This window comes from Heterodontus francisci, chromosome 35 (assembly GCF_036365525.1).
Source record: "Heterodontus francisci isolate sHetFra1 chromosome 35, sHetFra1.hap1, whole genome shotgun sequence".
In the NCBI taxonomy this organism is placed as follows: Eukaryota; Metazoa; Chordata; class Chondrichthyes; order Heterodontiformes; family Heterodontidae; genus Heterodontus; species Heterodontus francisci.
The window spans coordinates 24,652,255-24,680,100 of record NC_090405.1 but is presented as its reverse complement, the minus strand read 5'-3'; the positions used below and the strand labels follow the sequence as shown (position 1 = coordinate 24,680,100).

General features: G+C 43.6%; 1 long non-coding RNA gene and 1 other non-coding gene across 2 annotated transcripts; one reads left to right on the top strand and one right to left on the bottom strand.

Annotated features, from left to right (window-relative positions):
* Positions 1-132: 132 nt before the first annotated feature.
* LOC137350452 (uncharacterized) lies at positions 133-27,846 on the bottom strand. Its single transcript, XR_010969428.1, has 3 exons — positions 27,764-27,846; positions 20,852-20,928; positions 133-2,223 (listed from the first exon to the last, which is right to left on the bottom strand). It is a non-coding gene; the product is annotated as an uncharacterized lncRNA (long non-coding RNA).
* trnam-cau (transfer RNA methionine (anticodon CAU)) lies at positions 2,296-2,367 on the top strand. Its single transcript has one exon. It is a non-coding gene; the product is annotated as a tRNA-Met (tRNA).

Sequence of the window (27,846 nt, the reverse complement as noted above, 5' to 3'; positions counted from 1 at the left end):
TGTGTCAATCCCACAAGAGTGCAACCTCAGCTGCAAATTAAATACACATAGAACTGACACATGGTTCCTGTTTCAAAGTTACAGAATTAACCTCAATAATATAATTTGAGATTCAAATTAAATACCAGCCCAATATTTACTCACGTTATGATTTTATAAGTTTTAGTATTAATTCCCATAGTGCATCCTGACATATACATTAGATACATAATTATTAATGATTTAGACGTGAATATAGCAGGTATGATAAGTAAGTTCGCAGATGACACAAAATTGGTGATGTTGTAATAGTGAGGAGGAAAGCCTTAGGTTACAGGACAGTATAGATGGGCTGGTAAAATGGACGGAGCAGTGGCAAATGGAATTTCATCCTGAGAAGTGTGAGGTGATGCACTTTGGGAGGACTAACAAGGCAAGGGAATAGACAATGGATGGCAGCACCCTAGGAAGTACAGAAAGTCAGAGGGACCTTGGTGTACTTGTCCATAGATCACTGAAGGCAGCAGCACAGGTAGATAAGGTGGTTAGGAAGGCATATGGGCTACTTGTCTTTATTAGCGGAGGCATAGAATATAAGAGCAGGGAGGTTATGATAGAGCTGTATAAAACGCTAGTTAGGCCACAGCTGGAGCACTGTGTACAGTTCTGGACACCATACTATAGGAAGGATGTGATTGCACTGGAGAGGGTGCAGAGGAGATTCACCAGGATGTTGCCTGGGCTGGAGCATTTCTGCTATGAAGAGAAACTGAAAAGGCTCGGGTTGTTTTCCTTAGAGCAGAGAAGGCTGAGGGGGGACATCATTGAAGTATACAAAATTATGAGGGGCATTGATAGGTTAGATAGGAAGAGACTTCCTCCCTTAGCAGAGGGGTCAATAACCAGGGGGCAAAGATTTAAGGTAAAGGGAAAGAGGTTTAGAGGGGAATTTGAGGAAATTGTTTTTCATCCAGAGGGTGGTTGGAATCTGAACACACTGCCTGAAGGGGTGGTAGAGGTAGGAACCCTCACAACATTTAAGAAGCATTTAGATGAGCACTTGAAACGTCATAGCATACAAGGCTGCGGGCCAAGTGCAGGAAAATGGGATTAGAATAGTTAGGTGCTTGATGGCCAGCACAGACACGATGGGCCAAAGGGCCTGTTTCTGTACTGTATAACTCTATGACTCTATATAAGTCTAAGTCTCAAGTGCGTTATCAGATTGAGAGAATCTGAAAGATAGTATAACCTGAGATACAAACTGAGATTTCAGTTTAAAACTCCCCCGGATTGTGAAACTAAAAGATACAATAGCAATTCAATTTGTATAGACCGAGCTTTGGATCATATTCCAGCCCTCATACAGTATCAGACTGGAAGATACTGTCGCAATTCCATTAGTGCAGACTCAGCTCTACATTACAGAGCAGGGAACATATTTAAACAACCGGGAACACTTTTACACAAGACGGATCATATTTACACAACTGAGAAGACCTTTACCCAACAGGGAACCATTTTACATAATACCAGAGAGCATCTTTACACAACAGCGAATGCAGTAAGAAAGAAAAGAAGCAAATTTTTATCGTGCACAGGGAATGTGGGGTGGATTGTGATCTCAGACAGGGAATGTGGGTGGACTGGGCTCTCACACAGGGAATGTGGGGTGGATTGTGAGCTTAGACAGGGAATGTGGGATGGACTGGGCTCTCACACAGGGAATGTGGGTTGGACTGGGATCTCACACACAGCCTCATGCTGTCCGAAAGACCCAGACAGCCAGTGAAGGACGTTTAAAACATAGTCACTGTTGTCGGAAATGCTGCATCCAATTTGCCACTAAGATCAATCTGATAATGAGCACATAATCACTTGTTTTAGTGACGTTGAAGGATAAATACTGGCCAGGACAAGAGGGAGAGCTTAAAACAGAAAACACTGAAAATATTCTATTACACAGCAGGAAATATCTTTAAAAGAACACAGGGGACATCTTAACAGAGAACACGTTTCCATAAATCATCCGTCTTTCGCTGTCTCTTGCTGGTTTGCTCAGTAACTTTCTCTGTCTGTTCCTTTCTGGATCCTGAAATCTCTTCCTGGTTTTCTGTGTGTCTTTCTCTGCCTGCCTGATTGTCGGTGCTGTTACTCAGTGTCCTTGTGCCATTGTGCAGTGAGGGTGAGTCTGTCAGCGAGTGTGTCGCTGAGTCTGGGTTCTTGAGCAATCTGACAACAATCCTATTTTGTAAAAAAAAATTGGGGAAATGAACATATTTCACTAATAGGCAGTTGAAGTTAAAATCATCCGGTAGCAGAGTGGCGCAGCGGAAGCGTGCTGGGCCCATAACCCAGAGGTCGATGGATCGAAACCATTCTCTGCTATTCATATTTTGTAGTAACACAAATTGTTTACTTTCAAAACATCAAGTATTTATCCACAATCACATCATGCTTCTTCAAACACTTTATTGCAATCAGCGTTTTTCTTCCACTCAACACATCAATCAGCAACAAGTCTCACAAACCAATTTGTTGCGCACAGGAACACAAGCTGCACCAGCTGCAAACACGTTTCACCCCAGTCTCTCCTCTTTGTCAAACCATTCCTGCAGCGCCTCCTCTCCACCAGCAGATGTAAAACGACGGCAAATGGTCACAGTCAGGAGATGGTGAGTAACAGAAAGTAAAACAATAACACGCAAAACCTTTACTGAACATTGAATTCAATAATTTCCGAGCATGACAGCACCCACCACACACTCCCCCCGCCCTCTCCTTTTTATGTGCAGTTATTTTTCCTTTTTAATTTGCTTATTTTATTTTAGGTTTTTTAGTGTGTTTAGTTTGTTTCTACTGTTTCTGCTTTTTAATTTTTTTATTGCTGTGCTTGGAGTGCTCTGTGCTTTACAGTCTATTTACACCCTCTCTGTAGTAATGCTTTGTCTTTCAGCACAGCATTAACATACAACCTTTGTTCATGGCCTTTCATGACCTTCTGGTCAGTTATTCTCTGTGACCTTGTCCTATCAACACCTCTTTTGTTATCTCTCCCCCCCACCCCCACCTGCTTTACTTGCTTCAAATCTTTTACATTTCTAATATTTGTCAGTTCTGAAGAAGGGTCACTACCTGAAACGTGAACTCTGTTTCTCTCTCCACAGATGCTGCCAGAGCTGCTGGGTATTTCCAGCATTTCTTGTGTTTATTTCAGACAAGTGCCCTGTTTCTCTATCTCAGTCTCATTGTCTCTCTCTCTCTCTGTCTGTCCCTCACTGTCTGCTTCCTAATAGTCTATTCTTGGTTTTCTGTGTTTTTCTCTCTCTGTCCCGTTGTCGATGGTGTTACTCAGCGTCCTTGTAACATTGTGTAGCCAGGCTGAGCCTCCCAACACCTGTGTTGCTGTAATAAAAACAGAAAATGTTGGAAATGCTCAGTCGGTCTGGCGGCATCTGTGGAGAGAGAAACAAAGTTAACTTGAGTTAACGAAACAGACCTGAAATGTTAACTGTTCTCTCTGCACAGATGCTGCCAGACCGACTGAGCAATTCAAGCATTTTCTGTTTATGTTTCAGATTTCCAGTATCCGCAGTATTTTGCTTTTGTACGTGTGTTGCTATGTCTGGGACTGTTTGAGTGCAATGCTATTGCTTTATAAACAGCGTTGAAACAAGCATTTATCTCGCTAACACACAACACCAATACACAGCTGGATATAAACAGCAGCCTACAGCAGAGGGCGCAGTGGAATTTATTAACACAAATAATTCACCAACACATTATTTACTGCTACCCACAATCACAACACGCTTTGTGTTAACACATTTTACTCTTTATTTACATCAACTTCTTGCTTCCAGTCAACACTTCAATCCGGAACACAGCTTCCAAATCACCTTTATTCACAAACCCGAACACAAGCTGCAAATGCTGCAAACACACACCAGCCGAGATTTTCCCCTTTCTGTCAACACATTCTTGCATCATTGCCTCTCCACCAACAGTTGCTGCTAGAATCATAAAATCATAGACTGGCTACAGCATAGAAGCAGGCCATTCAGCCTGTCGAACCCGTGCTGGCTCTCTGCCAGAGCAACTCACCTCGTCCCACTCCCCAGTCAGTTTAATTTCGAAGGTGGGGAAACTTATCGAAAGAATAATTCGAGACAACATTAATAGTCCCTTGGACAAATGTGGGTTAATTCAAGAAAGCCAGCATAGATTCCTTCAGGGAAAATCACGTTTAACTGTGCTGCTGGAGTTTTTTTGATGAGGTAACAGAGAGGGTTGATGAGGGCAATGCTGTTGATGTGGTCGACATGGACTGTCAAAAGGTCTGGCAGCATCTGAAAGGTCACTGACCTGAAACGTGAACTTATTTCAGATTTCCAGCATCTGCAGTATTTTGCTTTTATTGCCTTTCAAAAGGTGTTTGATACAATGCAACACAACAGACTTGTGAACAAATTTATAACTCATGGAGTATAAGGGACAGTAGTAACAGGGATATGGATGGCACAGTGGCACAGTGCAGCACTGCAGCCTCACAGCTCCAGCGACCCGGGTTCAATTCTGGGTACTGCCAGTGTGCAGTTTGCAAGTTCTCCCTGTGTCTGCGTGGGTTTTCTCTGGTTGTTCCAGTTTCCTCCCACAAGCCAAAAGACTTGCAGGTTGGTAAGTAAATTGGCCATTATAAATTGCCCCTAGTATAGGTAGGTGGTAGGGAAATAGAGGGACAGGTGGGGATGTGGTAGGAATATGGGATTAGTGTAGGATTAGTATATATGGGTGGTTGATGGTTGGCACAGACTCGGTGGGTCGAAGGGCTTGTTTCATTGCTGTATCTCTAAAAAAAAAATGGAATTGGCTGAGTGACGGGAAACAAAGTGTAGTGATCAATGGATGTTTTTCGGGCTAGAGGAAGGTTTGGAGTGGAGGTCACCAAGGGTCAGTGTTGGGACTCCTGCTTTTCCTGATATATATTAATTACCTAGACCTTGGTATACAGGGCAGAATTTCAAAGTTTGTGGATGTTATGAAAATTGGAAGCATTGTGAACTCTGAGGAGGATAGTGTAGAACTTCAAAAGGACATGGACAAGTTGGTGGAAAGGGCAGACAGATGGCAGGTGAAGTTCAATGTCGAGAAATGTCAATTGATAAATTTTGGTCAGAAGAACATGGAGAGACAATATAAAATAAAGGGTACAATTCTAAAGGGGGTGCAGGAGCAGAAGGACCTGAGGGTCGAAGTCATTGAAGGTGGCAGGATAGGTTGAGAGAGTTGTTAATAAAGCATACAGTTGCCTCAGCTTTAGTAATAGAGGCATAGAGTACAAGAACAAGGAGGTCATGTTGAACTTGTACAAGACACTAGACTCAGCTGAAGTACTGCGTCCAGTTCTGGGTGCCACACTTTAGGAAAGATGTGAAGGCATTGGAGAGATTATGGAAAAGATTCATGAGAATGGTTCCAGGGATGAGGAACTTCAGTTATGAAGATAGATTGGAGAAGTTAGGACTGTTTTACTTGGAGAAACGAAGACTAAGAGGAGATTTCATAGTGGTATTCAAAATGGACAGAGTGGATAGGGAGAAACTATTCCCACTTGTGAAAGGATCGAGAACAAGAGGGCACAGATTTAAAGCTAAAAGAAGCAAAAGCGAGATGAGGAAAAACTTTTTCATGCAGCGAGTGGTTAAAGTATGAACTGCCTGAGAATGTGATGGAGGCAGGTTCAATTGAAGCATTCAAAGGGGAATTAGACTGTTATCTGAAAAGGAAGAACGTGCAGGATTATGGGGAGAGGACGGGAAGTGACATGAGGTGAATTGCTCATTTGGAGAGTCAGTGCAGACACGATGGGCCAAATGGCCTCCTTCTGTGCAGTAACAATTCTGTGATTCTGTGATTCCAATATTCAAGTCATTTGTATATATGGTGGTCCTGGCACTGACCCTTGTGGACATCACTGTCCACCATCTTCCATTCTGAAAAACAACCAACTACTCATTTTTTTTGTTATTTCAGCCATTTTTTAATCCAAGCAGATACTGACCCTCCTATTCCAGGAGCCTCAGTTTTGTTACCCAGCCTTTTATGTGGTAGTTTCTCAAACGCTTTCTTAAAATCCATATAGACAACATCCATTGCTTTCCCTTCATCAACCTTTTCTGTTTCTTCATCAAAAAAATCAGTTATATTAGTGAAGAAGTGGAAAGGTGCTGAACCTCTCAGTTTTCGGTCTTCCCAAACCAAGTTCAAGGCCTGAATAATGAACCGATTGCCTCATTAGTTCTGTGAATAATACAATGATTTAATAGACAAAGTTTTGAAACATTCCTGCCCATAAATTTTGATAACAGAGAGTGTGTGGATCTCCTGACTCAGAATGTTTAATGGATACAGTCCTCAGATCCGACAAGGAACCCCTGAACATCCACAGTAAAGACAGTGTGGATGAGGAAATGTAAGAGCCGGGAGCTGAAACTCAGGGACGGCCGAGCTCTCCTGTCATTGAGCTTGTGTGTCTGCTCTGCTCGCCGCACTTCCGGCTCTACTTTGTTTCCAATGAAAAGATGAAAAGGACCGTTCGGTTTTCCTCTCACTGACAGCGTGTTTCACTCGGGTTAATATAACCCGGGACTTTTGCTGCTGAAATGAATTCTGCAAGGTCCCAGCAAACACACCGGCTCCCTCCTTTCTCCCCTCTTTCTATCGGATTGTTTTACCAGGAGGGGCTCAATAATAACAAACCCCCTGCAGGGAATGACCGCAAATTGAGCATCTAAATGGGGCAAGTGGGCAGCTTTCTGGGTTCTAGGTTCCCCCTACCCCGCCCCTCCCTCCCTCCAGTCCAAGCCCCTCTTCACTTTCTTTGTTGGGACTTTGATGAGGGTGAAGTGGGGAAAGTTCCCATTAATGTCTGAATGCGGAATTGCTGCAAAGATCTGCGCACGCGCGACATAGCCCCGCCCCCGGTGGGACGTCACAATGAGGAGTGGAGCGCATGCGCAATCTTTCCCCAACCCAGTCTGTGAGGCCATTCACTCAATCAGGGGAAGATGCTTTAAATCAGCTGCTAATGGAGACTTCCCGGGCCCGGGGGAAGGGAACAAACAGCATCTGCTTCCAGCAGCCACTGCTTTGGGAGCGTGTCCGCAGATGTGCTCAGAGATTAGCATTGAGTGGTGGGAAGTTGAGGGGGAGTCGGGGAGTGTTTGGAACAGACACTGTGGAGCAGGAGCTGCTCCCGGAACATGGAGTGAGCCGGGGACACGGGGAAGGGAGAGTTCATTCTCGGACAGTGTCTGTCCAGGCTCAGGGAGACACAATGGGAAGAAATCACTATTGAAAATCAGTGACAATTTCACCACCCAAAGGAGAGGGAATTTTCCTGCTTTAGTTCCAGTTGGGAGAGCCAACTGTGCAACAGCCCCGACAAACAAATTTCTCTGCAGCACCTGTGGAAGAGCCTGTCACTCCAGAATTGGCCTTTATAGCCACTCCAGGCGCTGCTTCACAAACCACTGACCACCTCCAGACGCGTATCCATTGTCTCTCGAGATAAGGAGGCCCAAAAGAAAGAAAAGAAAAAGAAAGTTCCAGTCTCTCACTGTTCGTTGGATCGTGAACAGTGGGGGGAAAATAGCTGCAAAATAACGATGTGGACAGTTAGACAAAGAGCATTTATTGCAGACACCAGGTGAGAAGTGTGAAAGGCACATTTTAAATAGTGGCTGCTTGTTTTCCATTGAAATAGAAATGTGACTGTGTAAAGGTCACTGCTCTATCGGACAGTCCCAGTCATTGAGCAGTGCAGGGCTTGTGTTGTTTCTGAATGTCACAAACTTGTTGTAAAACCACTGCAAACACCTGGTAAACAGAAGCTGAATGCTGCAGTACTACAGTGGAGTCAGACACTGACACTGTTTGTGTTCCTGGTTTTCATTTTGTGATTGTTCATAATGATTATTATTGGGACGATTGCATTGATCGCTTTTGTATCTTCTACCTCACCAGTTCTTAAGGTTTAAGAGTTACTTTTCATTCCTGCAGGCAAATACATGAAGGAACCTGAATGGATGTGGTGATGTGGTGATGCCTGGCCACAAGAAAAAGTGCAGCGAGCTCGTTCCAACACACAGTCGGTACAGGATCACTCGCAAAGCACAGAGATACTGCCAGCTCATCAGTTCCACTGGAACAAACAAAAGAAGTAGTCAGACAGACACTGATCCCAAAGTCGAGAGACACATTTTCAATCCAACAGTCAAACAACAGCAGGAGAGACAGAAGTTGTTTCCATTTCACTCCAATTCAGCTCAGCTGAAAGGTTGATACATCAATCGCAGTCCAAAAACAAACTCACTATCAGATCTATATAAACTCTGTCACCATGGTGACATTTTAAATATATAATCTGAAACAGAACAGACAAAATTTACATGATTGAAAGGTACAGAATGAATGCAAGGAGGCTTCAAGGGGATTTGGACAGGCTAAGGGAATGGGCAAGAACATGGCAGATGGAATATAATGTGAGTAAGTGTGAAGTTATCCACTTTGGTAGAAAAAGCAGAAAGACAGAGTATTTGTTAAATGGTGAGAGGTTGGGAAGTGTCGATGTTCAAAGGGACCTGGATTTCTTTTTTATTCATTCATGGGTTGTGGGTGTCACTGGCGAGACCAGCATGTATTGCCCATCCCTAATTGCCCTTGAGAAGTTGGTGGTGAGCTGCCTTCTTGAACCGCTGCAGTCCATGTGGGGTAGGTACACCCACAGTGCTGTTAGGGAGTTCCAGAATTTTGACCCAGCAACTGTGAAGGAATGGCAATATACTTCCAAGTCAGGATGGTGTGTGGCTTGGGGGAGAACTTGCAGCTGGCGGTGTTCCCATGCATTTGCTGCCCTTGTCGTTCTAGGTGGTAGAGGTTGCGGGTTTGGAAGGTTTTGTCGAAGGAGCCTTGGTGTGTTTCTGCCATGCATCTTGTAGATGGTACACACTGGTGCTGCTGTGCGTCAGTGGTGGAGGGAGTGAATGTTTGTGAATGGGGTGCCAATCAAGTGGGCTGCTTTGTCCTGGATGGTGTCGAGCTTCTTGAGTGTTGTTGGAGCTGCACCCATCCAGGCAAATGGAGAATATTCCATCACACTCCTGACTTGTGCCTAAGAGATGGTGGACAGGCTTTTGGGAGTCAGGAGATGAGTTACTCGCCACAGGATTCCTAGCCTCTGACCTGCTCTTTTAGCCACGGTATTTATATGGCTACTCCAGTTCAATTTCTGGCCAGTGGTAGCCCCTAGTCTGTTGATAGTGGGGGATTCAGTGATAGTACTACCATTGAATGTCATGGGGAGATGATTAGATTCTCTCTTGTTGGAGATGGATGTCCTTGTTCATGAGCTACTAGAAGCTAGTATGCAGGTGCAGCAAGCAATTAAGAAGGCAAATTGTATGTTGGCTTCATTGAAAGGGGATTTGAGTACCTGAGTAAAGATGTATTGCTTCAATTGTATAATGACTTGGTGAGACCACACCGAGAATATTCTGTACAATTGTGGTTTCTTTATCTCGGGAAGTATATACTTGTGTTACGACCAGGTGAGAAAGGTGTCTAGGGGTCTGTTAATTTCTTCACCTGGTCTTATTGTAACAGGGCTTAATTTTTAAACACATTGTGTTTTGAGCTCCCCATTTGTGAATCCTTGTTCACAGCTTTCCAATTATAAGGCAAAGTAATGAGCAAAAACAGGCTTTCTTTGGTTTAAAGAAGAAAACTGATATTTATTAAACTTACTTAAACTCTAATACGGTTCACCCATACGGATATACGACGTGCCCACGCTAGCATGCATACGCGATACACACATGCAAATAAGGACAGAAAAGAGAAGAAATTGTTAGGTGAAAGGTTTGAGGCAGTCTCTAACGTTTTATTTTACTCTGCTGCATGCTCACTTGATTGTAGTTAGTCTTGCTGTTCGTTGGGGCCTAGTGTTCTTCTTAAACCTTGTTCACGTAGGAGACTTTTCTCTCTTTGAGCTTCATCTGTTTTCACAAGATTCAGTTCCGTGGGGAAGAGATGGAGGCAGGCAGGAGGGAGGTCTTATCAGTCCAGGAGAAAAGTGCTTTCTGATTTCAAGTACTGTTTTCTCCAATTTAAAAACTCTCAGTTCAAACCTCTGCAATAGCCAGTTAGTCATGTGACTAAAACTGGTCTGACCATTTCTTCTGTGCATTGGGGAAGCAACAACTGGGTCCCCATTGTTTCAACACTGTCTGTTACTATGCAAATGTCTTTCCAGTCTGGGGCTTGCAATTTTTAAGTTTTAATGTTCATGCGGTGAAATAATGTGTCCCTCAGTCTTGGCAGGTGGGGGTTTGCCTGACACTTGTCATAGAGGGAGTGCAACAGATGTTCACCAGACTAATCCCCTGGGATGGAAGATGATGAGAGACTGCAGAAACTGGCCCTGTATTCTCCAGAGTTTCAAAGAATGACAGATGATCTAATTGAAACTTACAAAATTCTTCCAGGGTCTGACAGGGTCGATATGGATAGAAGGTTTCTTCTGGCTAGTGAGTTTAGAACAAGAGGACACAGTCTCAAAATAAGGGCCAGGCATTTGAGACTTAGATGAGCAGGAATGTCTTTACTTGGTGTGGCAAATCCGTGGAATTCTCTACCCCAGAGGGCTGTGGAGGCTCAATCATTGAACATATTCAAGACAGAAATTGATAGATTTCCAAATACTAATGAGATCAAGGGATATGGAGATAGTGGCGAAAAATGGCGTAGAGGTAGATGATCAGCCACGAGCTATTTGAATGGTAGAGCAGGCCGATGGGCCGAATGGCCTACTGCCCCTATTTCCTATGATGCTATAAATCCCAATAATATACATCAGACGTTAGACCGAGCTACACATTACATAACAGTCCAAAAATCCCACAAAGTTTAAGACTGAATGATACAGTATCAAATCGATTATGACAAACTGAAGGACTTGGAGCTTGCATACCAGCCCATCGAAGTTATATTTTCATTCACGATCGTTTTCACAGAGCTAAATTTTGAATACCAATCCACAACTTGCACAGGACTACCAAATAAAACCTACAGTTGTAAAATACAGTTAATTCATATTTTAAATTAAACACAAGACAAACATAGATTGATACATTGAGAGTAGGGAGCAGCGAGAGTGGAATGGAGCATAAAGACCCCAGAGAGCGAGCGAGAGTGAGATCGAGAGACAGATCGAGTTCGAGTTCGAGTTCGCTCAAAGAGCGGGAAACAGCGAGAGTGGAGCGGACAAGAGTCCAGGCCGCCGTAGTGTGAAAACAAAGTGAATAGTGACATCACAGGAAAGCTGCAAGGTGATTGGTTGTGAGCAAATGCTGTTAAGGAGAATCAGTAAATCGTTAGTACACCACTGTTGGGGTGGATGTGTAAATAGCTGGGTTCTCGCATCTCAACAACTGGCAGACTTAAAAAAAAAAGTATCAATAATAAGGAACAAGTGAGTAGTCGGTGAGTATGTTTTTTTCAGTAAGGTTTATTTTAACTAGTGAACTGTATTGATTTTTAGTAGGATTTATCAGTACTAGTAAGGTTTTATTCATAATTCTAAGGTGTTGTAGAATTTGTCAGGCTTTTTTTTAGCAGTAGCAAAGGGTCAACTAATACATAAAGGAATGGCAGGGGTGCTTCAATCTCTAGCGTGCACCTCCTGTGCTATGTGGGAGCTCCCAGATGCTTCCCGTATCCTGGAGAACCATTTGTGCCAGGAAGTGATGTCAACTTTGGCAGCTTGAGCTCTGGGTTTTGGAACTTGAGCGGTAACTGGCAACACTGTGCTGCATTGGTGAGGATGAGAGCTACATCTATGTGTGGAGCCAGAGGAAATGGTGAGGTACTAAATGAGTACTTTGCATCAGTATTGACCAAAGAGAAGGACTTGGTGGATGATGAGTCTAGGGAAGGGAGTGTAGATAGTCTGGGTCTTGTCGTTATCAAAAAGGAGGAGGTGTTGGGCGTCTTGCAAAGCATTAAGGTAGATAAGTCCCCTGGGCCTGATGAGATCTACCCCAGAATACTGAGGGAGGCAAGGGAAGAAATTGCTGGGGCCTTGACAGAAATCTTTGTATCCTCACTGGCTACAGGTGAGGTCCCAGAAGACTGGAGAATAGCCAATGGTGTTCCTTTGTTTAAGAAGGGTAGCAAGGATAATCCAGGAAATTATAGGCCGGTGAGCCTTAATTCAGTGGTAGGGAAATTATTGGAGAGGATTCTTCGGGACAGGATTTACTCCCATTTGGAAACAAATGGATTTCTTAGCGAGAGGCAGCATAGTTTTCCCGAACTTGATCGAGTTTTTTGAGGAAGTGATGAAGATGATTGATGAAGGAAGGGCAGTAGATGTTGTCTATATGGACTTCAGTAAAGCTTTTGACAAGGTCCCTCATGGCAGACTAGTACAAAAAATGAAGTCACATGGAATCAGAGGTGAGCTGGCAAGATTGATACAGAACTGGCTCGGTCATAGGTAGCAGTGGAAGGGTGCTTTTCTGAATGGAGGGCTGTGACTAGCGGTGTTCCGCAGGGATCAGTGCTGGGACCTTTGCTGTTTGTAGTTTCTATAAATGATTTTGAAGAAAATGTAGCTGGTCTGATTAATAAGTTTGCAGATGACACAAAGGTTGGTGGAGTTGCGGATAGTGATGATGATTGTCAGAGGATACAGCAGGATATAGATCGGTTGGAGACTTGGGCGAAGAAATGGCAGATGGAGCTTGATCTGGACAAATGTGAGGTAATGCATTTTCGAAGATCAAATACTGGTGGGAAGTATACAGTAAATGGCAAAACCCTTAGGAGTATTGACAGGCAGAGAGATCTGGGCGTACAGATCCACAGGTCACTGAAAGTGGCAACGCAGGTGGATAAGGTAGTCAAGAAGGCATATGGCATGCTTGCCTTCATCGGTCGGGGCATAGAGTATAAAATTTGGTAAGTCATGCTGCAGCTGTACAGAACTTTAGTTAGGCCACACTTAGAATATTGCGTGCAATTCTGGTTGCCACACTACCACAGGGACATGGAGGCTTTGGAGAGGGTACAGAAGAGGTTTACCAGGATGTTGCCTGGTCTGGAAGGCATTAGCTATGAGCAGAGGTTGGATAAACTCGGATTGTTTTCACTGGAACGACGGAGGTGGAGGGGCGACATGGTAGAGGCTTACAAAGTTATGAGTGGCATGGACAGAATGAATAGTCAGAAGCTGTTTCACAAGGTGGCAGAGTCAGTTACGAGGGGACATAGGTTTAAGGTGCGAGGCAAGTTCTTTACATAGAGGGTTGTGAGTGCCTGGAACTTGCAGCCAGGGGAAGTGGTGGAAGCAGGTACGATAGCGACGTTTAAGAGGCATCTTGACAAATACGTGAACAGGATGGGAATAGAGGGATATGGTCCCCGGAAGTGCAGAAGGTTTTAGTTTAGACAGGCATCAAGATCGGCGCAGGCTTGGAGGGCCGAATGGCCTGTTCCTGTGCTGTACTGTTCTTTGTTCTTTCTACATAGATAACACGTTTATAGATGTGGTCACCCCACAGCTTAAGAGTATGCAGGGAGAGAGGGAATGGGTGACCACCAGGCAGTCAAAAGGAATCAGGCAGGTCGTGCAGGACACCCCGAGTGCGTCTCACTCTCCAGCAGGTATTCAGTTCTGAATACAGAGGACAATGATGCTTCACCTGGGGAGTGCAGCCAGAGCCAAGCCCATGGCACCATGGGTGACTCAGCTGCAAAGGGGAGTACAGGGAAGACTGGAAAAGCCATAGTGATAGGTGATTCAATCGTCAAGGGAACAATCAGGTGTTTCGGTGGCCACAGACGTGAATCCAGGAATGGAGTGTAGGCTCCCTGGTGCCAGGGTCAAGGATGTCATTGAGCAGCTGCAGAGCATCCTGAAGGGGGAGGGTGAACAGCCAGCAGTGGTAGTCCACATCAGAACCAACAACATAGGTAGAGAGAAGGATGTTGTGCTGCAGTCAGAACGGAGGGAGCAAGGTAAGAAATTAGCAAGCAGGACATCATAAGTAATAATCTCCGGATTACTCCCAGTGCCACGTGCAAGTGAGTACAGGAATAGATGGATAAGTCAGATGAATGCATGGCTGGAAAGATGGTGCAGGAGGGAGGACTTTAGATTCTTGGGACAGGTTGGATAGGTCGCACCTGAACAGAGCTGGGACGGAGTTTCTTGCAGGATGTTTTGCTAGTGCTGTTGGGGAGGGTTTAAACTAGTTTGGCAGGGAGATGGGGACGGCAAGGTAGAGTCAGATGGGACAAAATCAGAAATGAAAATGGAAGGCAGAAAATTAATGCAGTTTGGAAGAGAGAGGAAACACTGATTAGGAAATTCAAAACAAAAAATGTTGGCACTGCTGAAGGATATCTAAATCAATGCAAGGAGTATAGCAAATGAAGCAGATGAGCTCAGGGCACAGTTAGACACATGGCAGTATGATATCATAGCTATTACACAAACATGGCTTAAGGAGGGGCAGGCATGGCAGCTCAATTTTCCTGGTTACAGGGTTTTCAGACGTGAGAGAGAAGGGGATAAAAAAGGAGAGGGAGTGGCAATTTTGGTCAAAGAAACTATTACAGCTGTGAGGAGAGATGATATGTTGGAAGGTTTATCAAATGAGACCGTATAGATTGAGCTGAGGAACAAAAAAGAGGCAATCACACTGCTGCGAGTGTACTATAGACCCCTAAACAGTCAGGGGGAGATAGAAGAGCAGATATGTAGGCAAATATCTGAGAAGTGCAAGAACAATAGGGCAGTAACAGTTGGGGATTTGAACCACCCCAACATTAACTGGGATACTTTTCGTGTGCAGGGAATTGAGGGAGCAGAATTCTTGAGGTGCATTCAGGAGAACTTTTTTAGCCAATATGTAGCAAGTCCAACAAGAGAGGGTGAAGTTTTAGACTTAGTTTTAGGAAATGAAGAGGGCAGGTGGAAGGAGTGGCAGTGGGAGAGCATTTTGGTGGTAGTGATCATAATTCAGTCAGTTTTAATATAATTATGGAAAGGACAAGGACAGAACAGGAGTTAGAGTTCTGAATTGGGGTAACGCCAACTTTACGAAGCTGAGGAGTGATTTACCGAAAGTGGACTGGAAACAGGTACTTGAAGGAAAATCAGTGTCAGAGCAGTGGGAAGAATTCAAAGGGGAGATTCAAGGGGTTCAGAGTCAACATGTTCCCACAAAGAAAAAGGGTGGGAAGGCCAAATCTAGAGCCCCATGGATGTCAAGGAGTTTACGGGTATAATAAGGCAGTAAAGGAAACTTTATGCCCAACACAGAGAACTGAATACTACAGAAAGCCGAGAGGAGTATAGAATGTGGAGGGGGGAAATCAACATTGAAATTAGGAAAGTTAAGCGAGAGCATAAAAGAATATTGGCAATCAAAATCATGGTGAACCCAAAGATGTTTTATCAATACATTGAGAGTAAAAGGATAAATAAGGAAAGAGTAGGGCACAGAAAAGACAAAAAAGGTAACCTATGTGTAGAGCAGAAGATGCTGGCATTGTTCTGAATAAATGCTTTGCATCTGTCTTCACAAAAGAGGGGGAAGATGCATATATTGTAGATAAGGAAGAGGGGTGTGAAGTATGGATGTGATCCATACAGAGGGAGAGAGGACATATTAATGGGATTAGTGTATATGAAAGTTGATAAATCACGAGCGCCGGATGGAATGCACCTCAGGCTGTTAAAAAGAAGCAAGAGAGGAAATAGCAGAAGAGCTGATCATCATTTTCCAGACCTCACTGGATACAGGTGTGGTGATGGAGGATTGGAGGACTGCTAACGTTGTACCTTTGTTTAAAAAGGGAGTGAGGGAGACCAAATAATTACAGGCCAGTCAGTCTAACATCAGTATTGGGCAAATTATTGGAATCTATTCTGAGAGACAGGATAAAATGTTACTTCGAAAGGCACAGATTAATCAAGGATAGTCAGCATGGATTTGTTAAGGGAAGATCTTGTCTAACCAACTTGATCGAAATTTTGAAGAATTAAGAAGGAAGATAGATGAGGGTAGTGCAGTTGATGTAGTCTACATGGATGTAAATGTAGGGGGTATGAGTTTGCAGATGGCACAAAGATTGGCTGTGTGGTAAATAGCAAGGAGGATAGCTGTAGGCTGCAGGAAGATCTTCATGGTCTGGTCAGATGGGCAGAAAAATGGCAAATAGAATTCAATTCAGAAGTGTGAGTTGATGCATTTGGGGAGGTCAAACAAGGCAAAGGAATACACAATTAATGGGAGAGTACTGAGAGGTGTAGAGGAAGTGAGGGACCTTGGAGTAAATGTCCACAGATCCCTGAAGGTAGCAGGACAGGTCGATAAGGTGGTAAGAAGGCATATGGAATCCTTTCCTTTATTAGCCGATGTATAGATTTAAGAGCAGGGAGGTTATGCTGGAACTGTATAAATCATTAGTCAGGCCACAACGAGTACTGTATGCAGTTCTGATCGCCTCATTACAGAAAGGATGTAATTGCACTCGAGAGGGTACAGAGGAGATTCACGAGGATGTTGCCGGGATTGGAAAAATGCAGCTATGAGGAAAGACTGGATAGGCTGAGGCTGTTCTCCTTGGCACAGAGAAGGCTGAGGAGAAATCTCATTGAAACATACAAAATTTTGAGGTGCCTGGATAGAGTTGAAGTGAAGGGCCTATTTACCTTAGCAGAGAGGTCAGTGACTAGGGGAAATAGATTTAAAGTGATTGGTAGAAAGATTACGGGGGAGATGAGGAAAAGTTTTTTTCAGCCAGAGGGTGGTGGGGGTCTGGAACTCACTGCCTCAATTCATTCAAAAGAAGTTTGGATATACACTTCAAGTGCTGTAATCTGCAGGGCTACAGACCAAATGCTGGAAGGTGGAATTAGAATGGGTGGAAAGTTTTTCATCTGGCACAGACACGATGGGCCAAGTGGCCTCTTTCTGTGCCTTAAACTTTCTTTGATTCTATGATACTATAATTACCCAGCTGTTGTAATGGAAATTGAACTTGTTTCTCTGGACCATGAGTGGAGACTTCAGGATTACTCGTCCTGTAATGTCACCACAAAACCACCATACCGCTGTATGAGATTTTTTACTGGTTTGTTCTGTGGATTTCAATCTACACAAATGGAATTGATAATCTATTTCACACTGATAATGTTTGAGATGTTTTTGGCTGGTAAATAATGTGTATCTCAGTCGACTGTATTTTTAAATTCCGCAGTCTGGGTGAGTTCAGGCATCTAATTTACATCACAGTTTGCACTTTCTATCAGCATTACTTAATCTAATACTGTTTTATTTTTGGACTGGCAATGTTTAGATCAATCTACACTCATGGAATTGATACTGTATTTCAGTTTGATATTGTCTGAGTTTTTAGAATGGTATATAATATTTAGATCAATCTACACTAATGGAATTGATTCTGTATCTTTCCATTTCACAGTGTGGGTGAGTTCTGAACTGGTATCTAATTTGTGTCTCAGGTTACAATATCTTTCAGCACCTTAGAAACTTTCACTGTAATGAATGTTGGACTTGTATGTAACTTGTATCTCAGGGTACACTATGGGGATGTTTAAACATCCTTTATCATGAATGGATGTGAGCTTTGAGTATGGTATTTAATTTAAATCTCAGGGTATAGCATTACAAGAGATTCTGTGCCATTCAATCAATACCGTGTGCCAATTCTATCTGATATTTAATTGATCGCGAAGTCTGCATTATATTTAGATTGACACATTGTATTTCAATCTGTTAATGAGGGTGACTTTGACCTGGGATTGATGTATCTGACTGTCAATGGGACTGAATTGGGGTGAAATGGAAACAACTTATTTTTCTCCTGCTTTGTTTGATTGTTGGATTGAAAATGTGTCTCTGGAACTCGGGATCAATGTGGGCCTGACTACTTCTGCAGTCTGAGACGAGGGAACTGATGAACTGTCTATCCCTCTGTACTCTGAGTGATAATGTACCTACTGTGTGTGAGAGGAGCTGGCTGCACTGTTCCTTGTGCCTCGAGTGCAGCAACCATCACATGCATCACGATTCCTTCAAGTATTTGCCTGCATGAAGGAAAAATATGTCTTAACTCAAGAACAGGGGAGGTGCAAAATATCAAAGAGGTGAATTTAATTTCGCAATTAATAATCATTAAAAACACCCACAAATGAAAACCAGTGTCAGTATCAGCCTCCACTGAAGTACTGAAGCTCCCAGCTCCTGCATCACAAGTATTCTGGGCAGATCCATCTAGACAAAACACTGCACTGGGATCGTCCCAACTTCTCTATGCTCTACACATATTTCCAGCCACCCTGCTTCATATGCACAAATAAACAAAAATAAAGCCCATTCTGTATATCCCTCAATTCCTTTCTTCCCATACAGTTGTTCCACCTCCCCTTAAATGCATCAATACTATTTGCCTCGACCTCTCCCTGTGGTTGCAAATTCCAGATTCTAACCACTCACTACGTAAATACATTTTTCATGAATTCCTCATTGGTTTTATGAATGTCGATTTTATATTTTTGGCTCGTTTCAGACACCACAAGTGGAAACGTATCTCTGTGTATTCTATAAAAGCCCTTCACTATTTCCTCACTTTTTTCATTTGTTAGTGTGATGTAGGCATCACTGGCTATGCCAGCATTTATTGCCCATTCCAAATTGCCCTTGACAAAGTGGTGGTGAGCTGCCTTCTTAAGCCGCTGCAGTCCTTGAGCTGCAGGAATTCCAGCAGTGCTGTTTGGAAGGGAGTTCCAGGATTTTTACCCAGCGACAGTGAAGGAATGGTGATATAGTTCCAAGTCAGGATGGTGTGTGGCTTGGAGGGGAACTTGCAGGTGGTCGTGTTCCCATGCATCTGCTGCCCTTGTCCTTGTTGGTGGTGGAGGTTCTGGGTTTGGAAGGTACTGTCGAAGAAGCCTTGGTGTGATGCTGCAGTGCATCTTTTAGCTGGTACGCACTGCTGCCACTGTGCATCAGTGGTGAATGGAGTGAATATTGAAGGTGGTGGATGTGGGCAATCAAACAGGCTACTTGAATGTTGTTGGAGCTGCCTTCATCCAGGCAAGTGGACAGTATTCCATCACAATCCTGACTTGTGTCTTGTGAATGGTGGACGGATGTGGGGAAACAGGAGGTCAGTTACTCGCCGCAGAATTCGTAGCCTCTGACCTGCTCTTGCAGTCACAGCATTTATATGGCTGGTCCAGTTCAGTTTCTGGTCTATGGTAACCAATGGTCAATGTTAATGGTGGGGGATTCAGTGATGGTAATGCCATTGAACATCAAGGGGAGATGATTAGATTCTCTCTTGTTTGAGATGGTCATTGCCTGGCACTTATCTGATGCCAATGTTACTTGCCACTTATCAACCCAAGCCTGGACGTTGTCCAGGTCTTGCTGCATCTGGACACGGGCTGCTTCAGTATCTGAGGAGTCATGAATGGTGCTGAACATTGTGCAATCATCAGAAAACATCCACACTTCTGGCCTTGTGATGGAGGGAAGGTCATTGATGAAGCTGCTGAAGATGGTTGGGCCTAGAACACCTCTCTGAGGAATTCCAGCTGTAATGGCCGGAGACTGAGATGATTAACCTGAACAACCACAGCCATCTTCCTTAGTGCCAGGTATGACTGCAAACAGCAGAGCATTTTGCCCTGATTTCTATTTACACTGGTTTTGCTAGGGCTGCCTTGTTGCCATACACGTCAAAGGCTGCCTTGATGTCAAGGGCAGTCACTCTCACCTCACAGAGCCCCATCTCTGGGCAAAAAGTCTCACTTCTCAAGGGGTGTCTCGAGAAGACACAGTGGCGCAGTGGTTAGCACCGCAGCCTCACAGCTCCAGAGACCCCGATTCGATTCTGGGTACTGCCTGTGTGGAGTTTGCAAGTTCTCCCTGTGTCTGTGTGGGTTTTCCCCGGGTGCTCCGGTTTCCTCCCACAGCCAAAGACTTGCAGGTGATAAGTAAATTGGCCATTGTAAATTGCCCCAAGTGTAGGTAGGTAATAGGGAATAAGGGATTACTGTCGGGTTAGTATAAATGGGTGGTTGTTGGTCGGCACAGACGCGGTGGGCCGAAGAGCCTGTTTCAGTGCTGTATCTCTAAATAAATAAAAAAATGCAATGTTTCTTTAACTCTAAAATAAAAGCAAAAGTCTGTAGATGCTGGAAATCTGAAATAAACAAAAATGCTGGAAATACTCAGCAGTTTAGGCAGCATTTGTGGAGGGAGAAACACAATTAACATTTCAGGTCTGTGTCCTTTCATTTTACAATATGTTTTATGTCCTGGCAGATAACAGTGCATTCAGTTTGCAGTAATGGAATTAATACTGTGTCTTCCAGCCTGACTATTTGTGAGATTTGTGGAGTGGTGTGTCACATGTAGCTCAGTCTGCAGTCTGGTTACATTATTGAGATTAATTCTGTACTTTACAATCGGGTACTGTTTGTCTGTTCTATCTGACATTGAATTTGTAGTTAAGGCTGCTCTCTTGTGAGAGTGACACAGTGCCTTGCAATCTGACAGTGGATGTGATTTTGGACTGGGATTGATGTATCTACCTGTCAGTGGGACGGAGTTGGGGTGAAATGGAAACAACTTCAGTCTGTCATGCTCTGTGTGACTGTTGGATTGACTGTTAGTCTCTGGAACTTGGGATCAGTGCCAGTCTGACTAGTACTGCTGGCAGTGATTGTGGAACTGATGTCTCTTTTTTCTCTGAATGATACTGTACTTACTGTGTGTGAGAAGCCGGCTGCACTTCCCCTTGTGCTGAGGCATCATTATATTTATTCTGCTTCTTTCAAGTATTTGCCTGTAGAAAGAAAAAGTATTTATTATAATTCAGGAAGAGGTGTGGTGGAAGTTACAAGAGAGACCAAAATAATTCTTCAATGAATAATCATTGTGAACAATCACAAAGGAAACCCAGCAATACAAACAGAGTCAGTGTCTGATTCCACTGCAGTCCTGCAGCCCCCAGCTACTGCATACCAGGGGCTTTGGCCATTTTACAACAATTAAATAACATCCAGAAACAATCCACTGGGCCATGAATGGGACTGACCGACGGAACAGGGACTTTTACACAGGTCAGATTTCCAGTTCCCGCTCCCATGGTCTAACCGTTCAAGCGAAACCAAACAGCCGCTGTTTAAAATGTGTCCTTCACACTTCTCACCTGGTGCCTATAATAGATTCTCTTTGTGTAACTCCCCACATTCTGACTGTCCGTTTCTGTTTCCACACTTCACTGTCCAATAACAATAAACTGCGGGACCAGGCTGGATCGCTCTCTTTGAGCTGGCGCGGACACGATGGGCCGAATGGCCTCATTCTGCGCCGGAAATTTTCCATGTTTCTGTTTGCGGAATTGTTGCAGAAATCTGCGCCAGCGCTCCCCTCCCCCAGCACTGCCTGTGAGCGGAAGAAGATGGTTTAAAACAGCCGCGAATGGAGAGATCCCGGTCCCTGGGAAAGGGAGCAAACAGCAGCCTCCTTCCAGCAGCACATCGCTTTGGGAGCGTGTCCGCAGATTGACTCAGAGATCAGCATCGAGTCCGGGGCAAGTTCAGGGGGAGGCGGGGGCTGTTTGTAAGAGGCGGATTGGAGCTGGAACTGGTCCCGGAACATGGAGTGAGTGGGGGAAGGGAGAGGCCATTCTCGGGGGATGGAGACAGAATGGGATGAACCTGTTACTGCAATGCAGTCAAACAATGATAATATTTGTATGACTGGGCTTCCTTTGTGGGGGCTCATTATTATTTCAGAGATTAAATTCATTAAAACTCTGTATCTTTGATCTCACCTGTATTTTAGTTACAAACATACTTTTGTTCAAACAGACAAATAATTGAATGAACCAGAATAAATGTGATGTTTCCTCCACCAAGTTACAAGGAAGAGTGTCACCAGCTCCTTCTCACACACAGTCCGTACATTATCACTCACAGAGCGCAGAGACACAGACAGGTCATCAGTTCCACAGTCTCAGACGGCAGAAATAGTTCCAGAGACACATTTTCAATCCATCAATCAAATAGAGCAGGAGAGACAGACGTTGTTTCCATGTCACCCCAACTCAGTACCACTGACAGGTAGATACACAAATCCCAGTCCAAATTCTCACCCACTATCAAATTATCAGTGTGTCAATCCCACAATAGTGCAACCTCAGCTACAAATTAAATACACACAGAACTGACACATTGTTCCTGTTTCAAAGTTACAGAATTAACCTCAATAACATTCAAGGAGCAGCTACTGCGTGTCCTTGATAAGTATGTACCTGTGAGGCAGGGAGGAAGTTGTCGAGCGAGGGAGCCGTGGTTTACTAAAGAAGTTGAAGCGCTTGTCAAGAGGAAGAAGAAGGCTTATGTTAGGATGAGACGTGAAGGCTCAGTTAGGGCACTTGAGAGCTACAAGCTAGCCAGGAAGGATCTAAAGGGAGAGCTAAGATCAGCAAGGAGTGGACACGAGAAGTCATTGGCGCATCGGATCAGGGAAAACCCTAAGGCTTTCTATAGGTATATCAGGAATAAAAGAATGATGAGAGTTAGATTAGGGCCAATCAAGGATAGTAGTGGGAAGTTGTGTGTGGAATCAGAGGAGATAGGGAAGTGCTAAATGAATATTTTGTGTCAGTATTTACAGTAGAGAAAGAAAATGTTGTTGAGGAGAATACTGAGATTCAGGCTACTAGGCTAGATGGGATTGAGGTTCACAAGGAGGAGGTGTTAGCAATTTTGGAAAGTGTGAAAATAGATAAGTCCCCTGGGCCAGATGGGATTTACCCTAGGATTCTCTGGGAAGCTAGGGAGGAGATTGCAGAGCCTTTGTCCTTGATCTTTATGTCGTCATTGTCGACAGGAATAGTGCCGGAAGACTGGAGGATAGCAAATGTTGTCCCCTTGTTCAAGAAGGGGGGTAGAGACAGCCCTGGTAATTATAGACCTGTGAGCCTTACTTCGGTTGTGGGTAAAATGTTGGAAAGGGTTATAAGAGACAGGATTTATAATCATCTTGAAAAGAATAAGTTCATTAGAGATAGTCAGCACGGTTTTGTGACGGGTAGGTCGTGCCTCACAAACCTTATTGAGTTTTTTGAGAAGGTGACCAAACAGGTGGATGAGGGTAAAGCAGTGGATGTGGTGTATCTGGATTTCAGTAAGGCGTTTGATAAGGTTCCCCACGGTAGGCTATTGCAGAAAATACGGAAGTATGGGGTTGAAGTTGATTTAGAGCTTTGGATCAGAAATTGGCTAGCTGAAAGAAGACAGAGGGTGGTGGTTGATGGCAAATGTTCATCCTGGAGTTTAATTACTAGTGGTGTACTGCAAGGATCTGTTTTGGGGCCACTGCTGTTTGTCATTTTTATAAATGACCTGGAAGAGGGTGTAGAAGGGTGGGTTAGTAAATTTGCAGATGACACTAAGGTCGGTGGAGTTGTGGATAGTGCCAAAGGATGTTGTAGGGTACAGAGGGACATAGATAGGCTGCAGAGCTGGGCTGAGAGATGGCAAATGGAGTTTAATGCGGAAAAGTGCGAGGTGATTCACTTTGGAAGGAGTAACAGGAATGCAGAGTACTGGGCTAATGGGAAGATTCTTGGCAGTGTAGATGAACAGAGAGATCTTGGTGTCCAGGTGCATAAATCCCTGAAGGTTGCTACCCAGGTTAATAGGGCTGTTAAGAAGGCATATGGTGTGTTAGCTTTTATTAGTAGGGGGATCGAGTTTCGGAGCCACGAGGTCATGCTGCAGCTGTACAAAACTCTGGTGAGACCGCACCTGGAGTATTGCGTGCAGTTCTGGTCACCGCATTATAGGAAGGATGTGGAAGCTATGGAAAGGGTGCAGAGGAGATTTACTAGGATGTTGCCTGGTATGGAGGGAAGGTCTTACGAGGAAAGGCTGAGGGACTTGAGATTGTTTTCGTTGGAGAGAAGGAGGAGGAGAGGTCACTTAATAGAGACATATAAGATAATCAGAGGGTTAGATAGGGTGGAAAGTGAGCGTCTTTTTCCTCGGATGGTGATGGCAAACACGAGGGGACATAGCTTCAAGTTGAGGGGTGATAGATATAGGACAGATGTAAGAGGTAGTTTCTTTACTCAGAGAGTAGTAAGGGCATGGAACGCCCTGCCTGCAGCAGTAGTAGATTCACCAACTTTAAGGGCATTTAAGTGGTCATTGGATAGACATATGGATGAAAATGGAATAGTGTAGGTCAGATGGTTTCACAGGTCGGCGCAACATCGAGGGCCGAAGGCCTGTACTGCGCTGTAATGTTCTAATTCTAATTCTAATTCTAAAAAAAAACATCTTCTGAGATCCAATATTTACACAGGTCATTATGAGTTTATTATCAGTATTAATTCCCATAATGTGTCCAGACATATACATTAGATACAAGTCAAAATCTCAAGTGCATAATCAGATTGAGAGATTCTGAAATATAGTATAACCTGAGATACAAACTCAGATTCCAGTTTAAAACTCATCCGGATTGTGAAACTAAAAGATACATTGTAAATTTGATGAGTTTAGTCTGAGCTATAAATTACATACCAGTCCGAAAACCTCATAGTGTCAGATGGAAGATACTGTACAATTCCAGACTGAGCTCATTTTACACACAAGTCCAAGATTCTCCCTCAGACTGAATGGCACTGATCAAATTGATTAGTACAGCCTGAGTTACATTTGCACATCAATCCTGTATCAGATTGAAAGACACATTATCTTTCACTATTATGTTCACAGTGACAGATATTTAATACTTGGCCAAACTTCAAACATATTGTCTGCTTAAAACCAACCACATCAGTGGCCTGTTGCTGTGCTGACATTTTATGTAGAATGAATCCAGACTTGCAAACAGTCCCAGGGATGGAAGGTTATATAATGATATATAGATATTGACCAGATATTGACAGATAAAGTGATGCTGAAACACATGCTCAGTGCCAGATGCTGAAAAGTATAGGTTGATTATTGCACTCACTCACAGCACCTCAGCCTGAGTCATCTAAAGCAACCTAACACACAAATAGTAGCACTGAGAGATTGAGAAAGAGTCCAAAACTCACATAGAGTACCAGACACTGACAGATATAAAATGAAAACTACACACACATGGATATGGGATTGCCTAACTCACAGAAAACAGAGAGTGGGGATAAATGGAGCATATTCAGATTGGCAAACTGTAACTAATGGAGTGCCACAGGTACAGTGCTGGGGCCTCAACTATTTATGGTCTATATTAATAACTTGAGTGAAGGGACCAAGTATATTGTTGCCAAATTTGTAGATGGTACAAAGATAGGTAGGAAAGAAAGTTGTGTGTCTGCAAAGAGATATAGATAGGTTAAGTCAGTGGGAAAACATTTGGCAGATGGAGCATAATATGGGGAAATGTGAGATTGTCTACTTTGGCAGGTAGAATAGAAAAACAGAATATTATTTATATAGAGAGAGACTGCAGAATGCTGCTGTACCAAGGAATCTGGGTGTCCAGGTACATGAATTACAAAAATGTTAGCATGAAGGTATCGCAAGTAATTGGCATTTTTAGCAAGGGGAATGGAGTATAAAAGTAAGGAAGTTTTGCCATAACTTTACAGGGCAATAGTGACATCCCATCCCCATACAGTTTTGGTCTCCTTAAATAAGGAGGAATATACTTGCATTGGAATCACTTCAAAGAAGGTTCACTCGGCTGATTGCTGGGATGTTTGATTGTCTTATGAGAAAAAGTTGAGCAGGCTGGGCCTATACTCACTGGAGTTTAGAAGATTGAGAGGTGATCTTATTGAAACCTGTAAGATTCTCAGTGGGCTGGACAGGTAGATGCTGAGAGGATGTTTCTCCTTGTGGGGGATTGTAGAATTAGGGGCCAGAGATAAAGATGAGCAGTCGCTCTTTCAAGAAGGAGATGAGGAGGAATTTCTTCTCTGAGAGGGTTGTTAATCTTTGGAATTCTGCTCTCCAGAGGACTGTGGAGGCTGTGTCATTGAATATATTCAACGCAGCAATAGACAGATTTTTGATCTACAACAGAGTCAATGGTTATGGGGGCAGGCAGGAAAGTGAAGTTAAGGCCACAATCAGAACTGCCATGATCTTATTGAGTGGCAGAGCAGGCTTGATGGGCCAAATGGTCTACTCCTGTCATATTTCGTATCTTCTTATGTTCTTACACACACACACACACACAACCAATGTGTGGTGGATCTAGAATTAATCCCACTTTCATACACAATACCAGTGACTGAAAGGTACAGAATTAATCCCACAGATAGATACAGTACCACCGACAGGTACAGAATGAATCCCATGCTCACAGTCAGCACCCAGGATCGAAAGATACACGTGATTTCTACCCTCACATAACAATATCAGGCTGAGTTACAGAATGATTTCCACATTCATACTGGGCACCAATGACTGCGAATTAATTCATCCCACAATCACACATACTACCAAAGGCTGACAGATACAGAATTAATCCCACACTCCTATGTAGTAGCAAAGACTGACACATACAAAATCATTCTCAAATACTCCTACAGTACCTGGCAGATTCAGTGACTGCCAAACTCACATAAATCACCACAGACTGACAGATAAAGAATGAACTCACACACACACAGATACTGACAGATATACCTTGAATTCCACACATACAGAACCACTGACAGATTAAGACTAAGTCCAAAATCACATAACATTCCAGAGACTGACAGAATGAATCAAATACTCATACACAGTGCCACTGACAGAATGTATTCCACACTCACATACAATACCGAAGACTGCCAGATACAGAATGTATCTCACACTTTCACAAAGTACCAGTGAGTGACAGGTACAGAATGAATCCCACATTCACACATGATACTAGAGATGGACAGCCAAAAAACAATAAGACTGCCAGAATAGATAGAATTCACATCAAAATTCTAAAATATGGCAGAGAAACACTCGACACAAATACATGTCTCATTTCCCTCATCGAGAAGGAGGAGAGCATGTCAGGGGATCGCCGTGATGCGGTAATTGTGATCATCTTTAAAAAAAGTTGACACGACCGACTGTGTTAACTATAGAGGGGTATCCCTGCTGTCCACCACAGGGAAGGTCATCACAAGAGTCCTTCTCAACTGCCTCCTCCCCGTGGCTGAAGAACTCCTACTGGAATCACAATGTGGATTCTGTCCATCAACAGGCACAGTGAACATAATCTTCACAGCAAGACAACTTCAAGAAAATGTAAGGAGAAGCAGCAACCTTTATACATAGCCTTCTCTGACCTGACAAAGGCCTTCGACTCTACCAAACGAGAGGGATTATGGAATGTCCTCCTCAAACATACTGCACTACGACATGCAAGCTGTAATCCTTGCCAACGGATCTATCACTGACCCAATCCGAGTGCAACCTACGTCATGTAAGGCTGTGTCATCGGCACCAATGCTCTTTTCCATCTTCCTTGCTGCAACACTCCACCTCATCTCCTCACACTCAAACACAGTACCTGACAGAGACAGAATGAATCCATACAGCACCAGAGACTTAGTTACCAAATTACATAAAACACTCAAACACAGTAGCCTAGACTAAAAATGAAATTAATTGCACACTCACATGCAATAGCAGAGACACAACGACACAGAATCAGTCAATAAATGTCCTCCCAACAACAGCCAGGACATTTCCAGGAAGCTCCA